Genomic DNA, 14,743 nt, shown 5'->3' with positions numbered 1-14,743 from the left:
CAAAACCAGTACATGAAGGATAATGAAATGCAATGACTGTAGGAGGAGGAGGAAAGAGTGGGAATAAGGTTAGGAGGGAATGAAGAAAATGGGAACAGAAAGAAGGAAAACTATATATTAGAAAAAATAGTGACGATGGAAGATTAACTTAAGTCAGAAGGAGAGGAGTAATGAAAAAAAATGAGGAAGAAGAAATAGAACGATAGAGGCACAGGGCTGATGGAAATTACAGAATGTGAGATAAGAGAGCAAATAGAAAGTCGTATAAGGAACGAAATTAAAGAAACAGTTCTATTTGTTGGATACAGATAGTGAAAGAATGAAGGAAAAGGAACATGAAGGAAACAGGGAGGAAGAGGAAACATGAAGGAAAGGTGATTAAAGCTCAGGGAGTGTGTATATATATATATATATATATATATATATATATATATATATATATATATATATATATATATATATATATATATATATATATATATATATATATATGTATATATATATATATATATATATATATATATATATAAATATATTCGCCCCCGAAAAAAGATGCCAGGTATTTTTCATAAGAGAATGGAGAGGGAGAGGAAGAGAGTGGCTGGTTGGAGTGGGGACTGAAAAGTGGAAAAATAAATGTTTTAATAATTTTGTTTTTGACGGTGACTGCATTAGGGTTAGTGTTGTTGTGGTGGTGGTGATGGCCGTTGTGGTGGTGCGGTGGTGGCGATGTAGGTGTTGGGGGTGGTGGTGGTGGTATGTTGATATGATGGTGGTGATGTTTTTCTATTTATTTATTTATTTTGTTTTTTTGATAGTGGAAGGTGGGGCCACTAACCATCCACTCACTGGATGTTGTGCTGCTCTCGGGTAACTGCCCTTTCCCCTCTTCCTTCCTTCTTTCCTTCCTTCCTTCTATGTCTTTCCTTCATTCTTTCCTTCCTTCCTTCTATGTCGTTCCTTCATTCTTTCCTCTTCCTTCTGTCTACGGGTGACTCTACACTGGAGTGTCAAGCCAGATATAGGAAACCATTTACTACGTTGGGTGGTAACCATATACTGTAACCAAATTATGGCGCCTGGTGGTTTTGTTGGTAATTAAGGCGCTCCAGTTGGATTGAGCCTGGGCAGGTTTATATCTAAGGGGTGGTTGGGGTTTATTGCTTATGTAATGCCACTCAGGGATGGGTGAGGCTGATCACTCATCTTAAATGTCAGGACCATCTTACCTAGTCCCGGGTTCCTACGCTCCTCGCGGGGCAACACAGGATTGGATGATGAATGAATGAATGAATGATTATATTTTTTTGATAATGGTGGTCGTGATGTGGTGGTTTGGTGGTTGTGCTGTAGTGGTGAATTTTGTTAATGATTGATTGTGTCGTGGTTGTGGTTGTCATTATGTTGTGGTGATGGTGGTTGTATAATGGTTTCGTTAGCTTGGGTTTTTTATTTGTTTGTTGTGGTAGTTAAGGTAGCGGTTGTTGCTAGTGTGGTTTTTGTTGTGTGGTTTACCCTTGAGACGAGTTAGATGTTAAATATGATCTTTCGTTGACCGTATACCTGTGTCGTGCCCGCCTGACCATCCTTCGGCAGGTATAGGGCGGCCCTGACATAGCACTCCAGCTCCACTACGCCGGGTGATATCTCATGTGTTGCAGGGACGGCTCAGTGGTATCAGCTTCTGCCTTGCATCATTTATTTCCCACTCCCACTGCCACACCCACGCCCACACCAGTATCTACCCTGCATCATTTATTTCCCACACCCACTGCCGCGCCCACACCAGCCGATTGAGCCGTTCCCGCAACACATGAGATACTGCTACGTGTGTTTTTAGTTGTATTAACGGTCCGCACACTCAGCCAGGAAATTCAAAACCAAAACAAAACAAAAATATTCCCGGTATATTCCATGTTTGACCGATTTACCATTTATCATTCCAGTGATCAGTTTAATTCTTTTTATTATTATTTTTTTTTTTCATTTAGGTCACCAGGTATTGTTAGGTCCATTTAGTCTCGAAGTGGTGATATGTGAAGGTGTTTAGCACGTAGGAGGATGTGTATAATGGAGAGTAGGTCAGTAAGCTTTAAGCAGAAAAAATCGCCTTGGAAAAGTTGTTAGGGGACTTCCTTAACGGACGAGAATACGGGCCAGCGTGTAAAAAATAAAGGTATCAGAAAAATATTTATTGAAACGGCACCGCAACCACAAAACTCCGCCAAGATAACCGGAAAGAGAGAGAGAGAGAGAGAGGTGGATGAAGGGAAGCACAATTTTCACTAAAGCCATTCACTGCAGTTCTAGATGACGTTTTAAGAAAGACTGGAAGGGTAAAGGAATGGACGTAAGGGGTGAGGTTTCTCTCTCTCTGTCTCTCTCTCTCTCTCTCTCTCTCTCTCTCTCTCTCTCTCTCTCTCTCTCTCTCTCTCTCTCTCCATTCCCTTATCACTCTCACTGTCTCCGATGCCACCCTTCTCTCTATATAATTATCTGTTTCTCCTTCCCCTCTCCTTTCTTCTCTTTCCCCTCCTCTCGTCATGTCTCTTCTCCTATCTCTCACCCTGTTATTCATCACCACTCTCTCTCTCTCTCTCTCTCGTGTGCATCTTTCCTCCCCTTTTCCATCATCCTTTCCCCTCATCCTCCCTGTTTTCTCTAGCTTTCCTTCATCACCCCTACCCTTTCCCCTGTCCCACTAATTCTCTCTCTCTCTCTCTCTCCACATATTACTTTCTCCATCTTATTCCTTGTCTCTCCTTTCAACTCATTCTCTATATTTTCCATAAGTTTTCACTCCTTCCATCCCTTCTCTTCCCCTCTCATCCCTTCTTTCTCCATCTCTTCCCTTCCCTTCCCTTCCCGTCCCTTCCCTTCCCCTTCCCTTCCCTTCCCCTCTCATCCCTTCTTTCCCCATCTCTTCCCTTCCCTTCCCTTCGTACTCATCTGTCCCTCCCTTACGTCCCCCTCCATCCTTGGCTTTCTCTCTTCGTCTTTCCCTTCCTAACCTATGCATCTCTTCCCCCTCCCCCTCTTCATCTTTTCCTCCCTTACCCCTCTCCCTTGTTCCCCTCCTTCCCTCCCTCCCTTCCCATTCATCTCCCTTTTACCCCTCTTTATTCATATTTCTCTTCCTCACCTATTCATCTCTCTCTCTCTCTCTCTCTCTCTCACCTATTAATCTATTTCTCCCTTCCTCCTCTCCCTCCTCCTTTCCTCAATCCCTCTCCATTATTATCACCCCATTCCTCACCTAGTCATCTCTCTTCCTTCCGTTCCCTCCCTCTCCATCCTTCTCTCATTCCCTTCCTCCCTCCCTCTCTCTCCATCCATCTTCTCTCCCTCGCCTGTTCCCTCCCAAGGCCAGGGAAGCCAATGAAAAACGTGTGTAATTTAATAGTCCCCCGTGAAATGGGAGGTGAGCCGGCCAATACCCACATTTACACAACAATATCGTCCTGATTGTCACACACACACACACACACACACACACACACACACACACACACACACACACACACACACACACATCTTCCATCCCCCCCCTTTTTAGCACATAGTTAATTAAAATAAAACACCCTCTCCCCCGTTTTTTGTACCGCTGCTAAACACTGATGCAAAACAACAGTCGTAATCATCTGGTTTGGGAGTCTGCGATTTGTGTACGATTTTCATGTGATCGGTGAGAGGGATTTGCTGATGAGTTGGTGTTCATTTGTGGTTTTATTTTATTTTTTTATTTTTGTATCCCTGCAATCATTATGATTATTGTTATTACTTTTACACCCCTTGATGAACCACGATGGCGAAGTGATAGGCATTTCTAGCTGCATATCTGGTTAACTGAGAGCTCCAGGGTTCGAATCTTGGTGCGGGCAGCTGATACTACTAGGCTCAGGTGTCCATCCAGGCTTTCCGGGTTGAAGATTAAATTGAGTACCCAGGGTAATACTTGGGGGAGGGTCACTGTTGTAATATGATGGAGTGGCCTTGTATCCCAGGGTAGTATTGTAGATGAATAACAGGCCTTAGTGACGGAGATGAGTACCGTGGCTAAGCGTCTCATTGCGCCTGCACCATTTTTCCCTTTACCTGTACTAACAAGGGCGTGACTGATATGAAGAGCGCCGAAATGCTGTGGTACTTGTAGCTGAGTCAGAAGGGAGGAGGGGAGGCGGGAAGGATTGGTCGCATCCAAAAAATCGCGGGGTCCTTTCCGGGGCTGACCACAAGACTTTTAGGCCGGGGCTCTTTACCGCAGATCAGACCGAAAGTAGAACTGAAATAGGAACGTGGATTTCTAAAGCGACGGTTCTGTATCGTGTTCTAGGTGAATGTTTGTCGGATGCTTTCCTTGTCAGTTACGCTATATATGTTCGTGATTCGTGTTCCTTTTGAAATTCTCTTCCTCATCATCTGAAACTTCCCCTGTCCCCCTCCTTCCCTTCGCACTGGTGACAGCACTCAGTTTAGTTCGGTCATTTTACGCTACGGTTTTTCCATTTACCACAGGCATAGAAATAAATACAGTGCCATTGTAGTCCGCGGCTTTGCTTTTTTAACCATTTACATTCGCGTCCAATAACACGGTTGCAGTGATGGGTTTGTGTTCATTACCGTTTTATTTTTATTATTATTTTTTTTTATGCCAGGCTGCGGGAGGTGAATCCATGCAACACTTCGCCGGATGAAATAGCGCTTGTTGTTGCGGTGTGAAAAGGGTTGATTTGTGCAATTAGGTGATTGGTGAGGTCAGTTGCACCGATGCGTGGTCGGCTATCCAGGTCAAATATAGGTCACTGGAAAACGGTACTGGTTTAGACCGAGATTTACTGAAAGATTTACAGTCGATAATTGCTTTACACTGTCTCCAGACCAGTGTTGTGAGAGTTAATGAGATCTTGTCGGTAGAAAAAAAAAACGTGTGTGTGTGTGTGTGTGTGTGTGTGTGTGTGTATGAGAGAGAGAGAGAGAGAGAGAGAGAGAGTCATTAAATATTCCAACACAGTCACCAGTCTCTCTTCATATCAGTATGGAAGAAAAAAGGAGAGGGGAAAAATACATGCACTCTGAGTTGCATTGAAGCTAAGTCCCCTCTTACCCTCCCCTTACCCTTTCTCCCCTGCCCTCCCCTTCTCTCCCACCCCTTCATTCCCCTCTTCCCTTCCTTTCTTCTCCTTCACTCTTGCGTTCATAGCCTTCCCCTTCCTCCCCGCATCCTTTCTTTTCTTCTCTTACTTCCTTCTTTCCTTCATAGCTTTTCCTTTCCTCCCCCTACTCTTCCTCTTCTCTAGCCTTTCTCTCTCCCCCCTTTCTCTTCCTTCCTTCCCGTCTTCCCTTTGTTTTCATTCCCCCCTCCTCTGCACTTATTTCTTCCTCCCCTGTTCATCTTCCTTCCTTTCTTCCCCTCATCCCCCCTTGTGCCTATTTTTACCCCTTCTCATCTCTTTCCTTCTTCTTCCTTTCCATTCCTTTCTTCCTTATTCTTTCTTTTTGTCCTTTCTATTTTCTTCCTACCCTTACTTCCCGTCTTTTCTTCTTCCCCGTCCAATTTTCCCCATTTCCTTCATCCACTCCCCTGATTTTCTCTTTCCCTCCCCTCATCCTTTCTTCATCTCCTCTCGTTTCCTCTTCCCTTCGTCCATCTCCCCTCCTCCCCCCTATTCTTCCTCCTCCCTCTCCATCCCTCTTCCCTTCTTCTGCCTTTCTCCCTTTCCTTGTTTCCCTCATTCTTCTTCCCTTTCCCTCCTCCCCCCTCTCCCCTATTCACTTTCCTCCCCTCCTTCTCCTCCTCCTCCTCCTCCTCCGTCGGTTTCTGCTTACTCCTCATTATCCTTTCCCAATCTCTCTCTCTCTCTCTCTCGTACTGAAGAGGCCCAGGCATACCAATCAGCCATTCTCTGTGATGGAAGTGGAGGGAGGAGGAATATTTGGAGGCATTGGGAAGTATTGAAAGGTTATTTGGAGGTAATTGAGGGATATATGGAGGTATTGGAGGGATATGTATAGGCAGTGATATTTGAAGTTATTGGAGGGATATTTAGAGGTACTGCAGGGATATTTGGAGGTATTGGAGGGATATTTGGAGGTATTGGAGGGATATTTGGAGGCATTGGAGGGATATTTAGAGGCATTGGAGGGATATTTGGAGGTACTGGAGGGATGTTTGGAGGTATTGGAGGGATGTTTGGAGGTACTGGAGGGTTGTTTGGAGGTACTGGAGGGTTGTTTGGAGGTACTGGAGAGATGTTTGGAGGTACTGGAGAGATGTTTGGAGGTACTGGAGAGATGTTTGGAGGTACTGGAGGGATGTTTGGAGGTACTGGAGGGATATTTGGAGGTACTGGAGGGATGTTTGGAGGTATTGGAGAGATGCTTGGAGGTATTGGAGGGATGTTTGGAGGTATTGGAGGGATGTTTGGAGGTATTGGAGGGATGTTTGGAGGTATTGGAGAGATGTTTGGAGGTACTGGAGGGATGTTTGGAGGTTGGAGAGATGTTTGGAGGTACTGGAGGGATGTTTGGAGGTACTGGAGGGATGTTTGGAGGTATTGGAGGGATATTGGGAGGTATTTCATTGCCATTTGGAGGGGTTTTTGAGGGAAACGTAAAAAAACAGTGAGAACGTACAAATAAGAAAAAATTAAGGAGGCATACGAAAAAAATATATAAATACAGTAAAAACAAAAAATTAATTATGCGTGTAAATAATAATAATGATAATAATAATAAACGGATAGGAAAACATCAGAACGTGAGAGAAAATAATAGAACGAAAATTTTAAAAAGATTAGCTAAGAAAAGAATAGTGGAAGATTAAAAAAATGAAGATAAAAATAATATAAGAAATGTAAGACAAAAAAAAAAGAACAGTGGAAGATAAAAAAAATAAAATAAAATATAGTACTAAAAGAAGAAGAATGGAAGCTGTAAAAAAAGATGAAAAAAATAATGTAAAAAGGTCAGACAAAAAAAATAATAATAATAATAATGGAGATGAAAAAAGTGTAAAAATGTTAGACTAAAAAATAATGGAAGATGAAAGGAAAAGATAAACAGTGTAAAAATGTAAGACTAAAAGAAGAAGAATGGAAGATGAAAAAAAAGACTTAAAAATATTTATGTAAAAATTTAATGCTTGAAAAATAATGGAAGATGTAAAAACTAAAAAAGATAAAAAATGAAGTAAAAATGTAAAACTAAAAATAATAATGGATAATGAGAAAAACGACAAAAATTAATGTAAAAATGTAAAGCCAAGAGAATAAGCGGAAAAAATATGAAAAAAAAAGAACGTAACAAATACACATCGCAAAATTAACGAAGTATTTAGCTTACAAAGGATAAATAAATGGGAAGTTTAATATAAATAAATAGTAAGGTTGTCAGTATGAAAAAAAGAACTTAGAGAAAAAGAACGTAAATATAAGAAAAATATGAACGTAAATAAGGAAGATAAGAACGTAAATATAAGAAACGAAATTAAATATGAGAGATGAACGTAAGTATAAGAAAACGTAAATGTAAGAACGTAATTATTAGAAAACGTAAATATAGAAAAGTGACGTAAAAATAAGAAACGAGCGAAAAAAAAAATGTAAGTATTCCGTAAGAAAAAACATAAGTATAAGAGAAAATAATATAAGAAAACAAATATAAGAAAAAGATAACGTTAAAATAGCGCTCTAAACGGCACCGTGTCTTAAAAAATAGAATCTGGTTTCTTAACAATGGCCGTATGTTTGCCGCGGGAATACATTTACAGTATTGGATCCCCTGTGGGTGGGTGTGAGAGAGAGAGAGAGAGAGAGGGGGGGGGGAGCAGATGCGGGTTCAGAAACTTCAGTCGACTGGGAATGGATCAAATTGTGTGTGTGTGTGTGTGTGTGAGAGAGAGAGAGACAGAGAAAGTAAGTTCATAGATTCCAGTCTTCTCGGAGTGGGTGTACGCGCATGCAAGTATATGTATGAGAGAGAGAGAGAGAGAGAGAGAGAGAGAGAGAGAGAGAGAGTGCTGTCTTTCGTGTGTCTTCCTCGTATGTACTGAGGAAAAATAACATTGGAAGACTGTACAGTTTCTTTCGGTAAAATCGGCAGGGTGGTTGTGCTGTTATATATTTCTTACTACTAGGTCTGTTTCTGTTTTGTTTATATGTTATTACACCTTGTTGCCCTTTTCTGTGATATATAAAACCTTCCAGTCTCGCCATACTCTGCATAAATAACGTATAAAGGGATATTAACCAACCATATCCAAAAATAAATCGCAGAGGAAGAGGCGTTTGGGAGCTTCCGTAACCGATGAGAATACCAGCGTAAATTTCTCTGGATCGCATGGGTTGATTTCTGTGTAACCCCTCCAGCAAAAAATCGTCTGGAGGCGGCCGGTATGTGGTAGTAAAAATCTCACCACCTTCGCTATTACACTTGAGGTTTTCCTGTGGTTAATAAAATCGTCTGACTACAGCAGGGTTAGTAAAATCGTCTGACTATAGCAGGGTTAGTAAAATCGTCTGACTATAGCAGGGTTAGTAAAATCGTCTGACTGTGCGCCATGATGGTTTCTGATTGGCTGATGAATTGGATGCCATGATGGTTTCTGATTGGCTGATTAATTGAACGCCATGATGGTTTCTGATTTTAATTGGACGCCATGATTGTTTCTGATTGGCTGATGAATTGAACGCCGTGGTGGTTTCTGATTTTAATTGGACGCCATGATTGTTTCTGATTGGCTGATGAACGCCATGATTGTTTCTGATTGAATTTTTTACTTTCCCTTTTTCCTTTTTACTCCCATGTCGAACTGCGAGATATAGTAATGACACATAACATTGAAATTGCTAACAATATGACTTTAAAAAATCATAACCATTAGGCATGAGCTTTTATTTATTTTTATTATTTACAATCCGCTCCTCATATAACAGACCTTCACAATGTCGCACCTAACTTTTTTTTATGGTCTATTGAATTCGCTGGATGTGAGAGGGATGTCTGTCGAGCAAGGAAGAGTGGCTGTGCGTGACAGAAATAAATGGAGAGAAATTGTGAATAAATAAGTGATGACGCAGCCCTGAGGGGATATTCTCCCGCATTTGGTCTGATCAGCTAGTCAGGTCAGGTGCGGGTAAGGGGATGGGTATGTTATGATGTGGCAGGGGTAAACCAGCTCTGCTGTCGGGCCCTGCTGCGGATGTCACTGATTGCATTGTGCAGTTGACCCTTGTGCGGTGTGGTGCGGTGAGGATCTGTCCGTTCTCCCCTTTGGGGCTAAGATGTGAATGAATGTGTTTAAATGGATGAGTAAATGGAGAGTGTGTCGTCCTGTCTCGGCTACCTCCCTTTCCTTGGGGGAAGCAGCCTAGGTATATAGATAGATAGATAGATTGAATTCGTTAGCTGGTCACTTGTATATACTAAGGCCAGACTGTATTATTCATCATTAACTTGTGTAGGACCGAAGGGGATTATGCAATATCATCCGTTTGTGTTGTCAGAATGTTTCGCGCTGCATGTGTAACGATAGTGTTTGGATCGGGTGTATTGTACAAGCCGATACCCTAACCCACTCACTTATCAGTATTATATTCCCCGTGATGCAGCCAAACACAGATGCTGTTCCCCGCTGTGCAAATATAAATTCCGCGGTACGTAAAATTGAGCGTTATGCAACCTACCATGCCGTGCAGATCAGAGTAACTGGAGCATAAGGACTGATTCAAATTATTCTAAACAGTTCTCCCATAATTTAATCGGACAGTGTGTTTGGGAAGTTCCAGAATGTGTGGGGAGAAAGTTTGATGATGCTACAGACATATCGTACCTCATATCCCTTCGTTAGCCAGGCACACCGTCACAAACAGTATTACCTGTATATAATTTCTACCTTAGGGAGAGAGCGTCCTGGATCCCACTTGCACAACTACGGGCAATTGTGAATGCTCGTATTGCTCTGTTTCCCCGAGAAGGTGAATATAATTTGTTGGTAATGTTGTAGTGGAGAACTTGTGAATGGACCTGATATGTTTAGCATCGGACACAAAAATGAGTGAATGAATGAATATTTTAATGACTAACAAATCATCTCATCATCATCATTATTATTGTTACCATCACCATCATCATATCATCATCATCATCATCATCATACCACTCCAGATTACCAAGTAAGAGATGGGTTGTATGTATAAGGATACAGAATCAAAGAAAAGGCACAAAAGTACGAGAGCAGTCAAGCATGTCTAGTGAAATACGCTGCAATAACCAGGAAACATTCGGCATGGGACGAAATTCACGGACGCAGACTATTTTTTGGTAACTGTTCGTAAAGTTACATAATTGCCAATGTTTTCAGTTTTGCACCAAGCTGACCAATCTCATCCTGTCCGATCCGCACCTGAGAGAGAAAATAAAAGAACGGATGGATAATTTGCAAAACAATAAGAGTTTAATTAAACTCTAACACTTTTAAAAGGAATTTAAATTTACACTTTTGGGTACTTGTTAATTTAAAGCACTGCTGATATGCTTAATTAATTCGGTTGTGCGAGTAATCTAGCTGACTTACTTTAAATGCCTGTACAAAATAAAAACTACACTACAGCTATTCAACCCTCCTTGACGCATATATATATATATATATATATATATATATATATATATATATATATATATATATATATATATATGTGTGTGTGTGTGTGTGTGTGTGTGTGTGTGTGTGTGTTGGAGAAACACATTGCACGTGCTTATTGTACATATGTGGAAAGTTTTTAAGTCTTTAGCCGGGAACCGAAGCCGGGACTTTTAGGACAGAAGTCAGGCACCGTTAATCATGCCTTGGTGTAGTGATAACCGTCCTGGCTTCTGTCTGGAAGTTAAGTTCCGGGTTCGATTCCCGGTTAGCGTTAAAAACTTTACACACACACACACACACACACACATATATATATATATATATATATATATATATATATATATATATATATATATATAGAGTTTAAACTCGCAGGAAATTAAAAAGCGGGGGAATAAAAAGCAGAGGACCACCAAGCTTTCGTCTGTATTTCAAGACATCGTCAGGCTAACCGCGAAATACTGACGAAAGCTTGGTGGTCCTCTGCCTTTTATTTTTCTGCGAGTTTACACAGCATATTTATCATCACGTGTCATTTGACATTGCTTATATATATATATATATATATATATATATATATATATATATATATATATATATATATATATATATATATACACACACACACACACACACACACACACACACACACAGTATATCTTCAATGATCCATTACAAGTGGAAACGGTGGGTGGGAGAGAGACTTGAATTCTTTGTTTTCGCTAACGTTTTGGACTACACAGAACCCATCTTCAGACAGTATTCGTATAGCAAGGCTTCAGCAGGCTTGTATGCGTAGGTCTTGGTCACCCAATGACGGCTGTCCACGCTACTCGATCTCTTGCAGCCTCCATATTCAGTCCCTAATCCCTGAGGTCTCACTCTGTGACCTTGTCCCAGGGCTTTTCTGGTCTGCCTGTTCACACTTTTCACCTTCCGCATCCAATCGTCATCCACCATCCTCTCAGCATGCCCAAACGCTCTCAGTCTACCCCTTCTCATCAGAACACCAATACACTGAACTATCCTTCCTGTCAACTGCCCAGGCCTAACATTCAAGAATGCACTACACATCCATCTATTCATTGTCATTTCTGTACTTTTGAGCTTACGAAATATCCTCTTCCTCTACTGACCAGGTATCACCACCATACAGCATTACACTCCTAACACGTGCCGCATGCAACGGTCCATTAGGACGGAGGGAGAGTCCTCTCGGTGTTATCAAAGCCCTGTCTGTTTGGGCTTTGGATGTTAGGAGAGGAAACGACTCCCTGAACTTCCTCCAGCCACTCCTTACCCTAGCCATAGAACTAGCTCCAGCCCCTTTTCCAGCACATAACATGCCCCTCAAATAACATAACTCCTTCACACACCCAAGAGACTCCAGCAAGAATACTTTTTCACCCGACAATCTCTTCATGCTCTCCCTGACACCGCACACACGAATTCATCTACAGATAGATGTTTTAGTCTGTATTTTACCTGCCTATGACTTTCAATCTTTTAGGTGCAGTGTGTCCAGGTATCTCTCTCTCTCTCTCTCTCTCTCAGTCCATGAGGGAGAGGGAATGACTTTGCGGGCTTCCGGTGTCGTATGCACGGAGTGATATGCTGTAAGTTACCTTTCCGCTCAGTGCGCATGCGCCGAGTGCCTTTTAGTTGCTGTGCTGAAAGTATCCGCATGGTATCTCAATTATTGTGCCATTTATCAACAACATTTTATGAAATATATGTGTCAGGGAGGTAGTTGGATGTCTTATCGAACTATATGTCGATATATAGATATATATATAAATAAATATACATGTGTTATAGGCAGACTCTGACTTCGGTTATTTCGTGAAGTAAGGTTAGTTTAATTTAGGTTAGGTTGATTAGGATAGGTTAGGTTAGTTTTGGTTTGGTTAGGTTAGAATAATTTATGCTAAATAGTGATGGGAACGGTAACTCCTGCATAAAGTCCCTCCGTGCATACGACACGTGTTTAGTTCCGACCACCTAGACTCCTAGAGTACAGTATACGGTATATATATGTATATTAGAGAGAGAGAGAGAGAGAGAGAGAGAGAGAGAGAGAGAGCTTTATTACATATTTTTTTTTTTTCAGTATTGCCATCGTTATTTCTGTCTTGGACACTATTTAGCAGGTAAGTTGGTATCCATGGCTGGTATTGGTAGGACTAAAAAATATATGGCATCATTGTAAGAACAGTAGAAAATAAAGAGGAATACAAGAACAATAAGAATCAATCATCCAAGTGCAGATCTGAATGTATTAATGATCTGTCTATCTATCTATTGCCAGACGCCTTAATCCCCTACGAGGTGGCCACAAACAAATCGACTCCACGTCGCCCTGTCCCCCGCCATTTCACTGCCCTGCCCCCAATTCACCCCCCACCCTCTCTCATATACCTCTCTACTCCATCCCTTCATCTCATCCTTGGCCTCCCCCTCCCTTTCTCCCCCTCCACCTTACTCACATACACTCCTTGTCAGTCTCTCACTCTCCATCCTCTCCACATGGCCAAACCACCTCAGTGTGTTTCTCCTAACGCTTCCTATCACATCCATATCCACACCACAACGCTCCTTCACATCCTTATTTGTCAATCTGTCTCTCCATGTGACTCCACAGGCTTCTCTCAAATAACTCATTTCCACTGCTCTCACTCTTGACTTGCGTCCCTCCAACAACGTCCAAGCTTCACTTCCATACGTTAGAGTTGGTATCACAATACTGTAATGTAATAACTTTTTCACTTCCATGCTCACTTCCTTGTTTCTTATCACTGCGTTCAAGGAACCAGCAACCTTTCTTCCTTGTTGTACCCTTTCAAGCACTTCACCCTCCAAACTTCCATCCTTCCTCATCACACTCCCCAAGTACTTAAACGTACTCACATTTTCCATTTCCTCATCGTCCAACCTCTTTTTACATTCACTGACTTCTCTTCTCTCGATGACCATAACTTTAATCTTCCCTACATTCACCTGTAGATTCCGTTTCTCGCACACTCTCCCAAACTCATCCACCAAGCCTTGCATAAGTTGCAGCTCCCCTTCGTCTTCACTTAACAACACAGTATCATTTGCAAACAACAGTATATATAGGGAGTTTCCAAACATTGTCCTCTCTCATTAAGGCCACTCCAACATCCACTGCCCTACCTTGTATCTCTTTTATAACCCCATCCATGTACAGACTGAACAACCATGGGGACATGACACATCTCTGTTTCAGCCCAACCTTCAAACGGAAAAATTCATCCAGTTCACTATCCACACGCACTGCAGCCATAGCACCCTCATACAGCATTCAACGACTTCCCATCTACCCCATATATGTTTAATACTTTCCTCAATCCATGTCTGTCCACCCTGTCATATGCTTTCTCCAAATCCATGAAGTCCGCATACAACTTCTTTCTCTTCTCTAGAGATTTCTCTAAAATTAAAATTGGGTCAGCGGCATTTATGTGTTTTACCGGAGTTTTTCCTGTTCCATAGCTGCGTTTTCTACGAGTTTACTCAGAGAGAACGGGGAGCTAGCAAACAACACAGCGTGCAGTGTTGTCGTTGAGGAAGTCGTGCTGTATTTGGAGTGTTTTCGAGTTTCTCTGAATATGATAATCCGTTAAGAATGTCTGCATTTATTCGTGGAGCTGCAGAGGTGTGTGAGGAAGGAAGTTGAGAATGAGTATAGTACCTTAGCGCTTAACCTCTGTGGATGAGTAGGCCACTTCAGCTGCCTTGGTTGGAGTCCAGGTGTGTGTGTGTGAAATCTAAGTGTATTTTTACCTCTAGTAAGATATGAAAGCCTGTTTCTTAGATAATGAAGGAGGAAAGGAAACCTGTTGGGTCTTGCAGTGTAAAGTGAACTGTATGTAATTTTGTTTGTGGAATGATACTGTTACTTAACTTGGCCTGCCGACTTTGGTGCAGTTGGAATGTTGTGCAGGGGGAAAATTATACTGGTTTTAAGTTGTTTTATGTTATTACTGGAAAATTACTCAGATCTTTCATGTTGTTGAGGTGGAAGCAATGTTGGAAAAGAGCTGGATATCTGTAAGTCATGAGAAGTTGTCTCAGATGAAA

The sequence above is a fragment of the Coenobita brevimanus genome, chromosome 97, assembly GCF_032717465.1.
Source record: "Coenobita brevimanus isolate Jiangsu-jjx chromosome 97, ASM3271746v2, whole genome shotgun sequence".
Classification (NCBI taxonomy): domain Eukaryota; kingdom Metazoa; phylum Arthropoda; class Malacostraca; order Decapoda; family Coenobitidae; genus Coenobita; species Coenobita brevimanus.
This window is presented reverse-complemented; position numbering follows the sequence as displayed.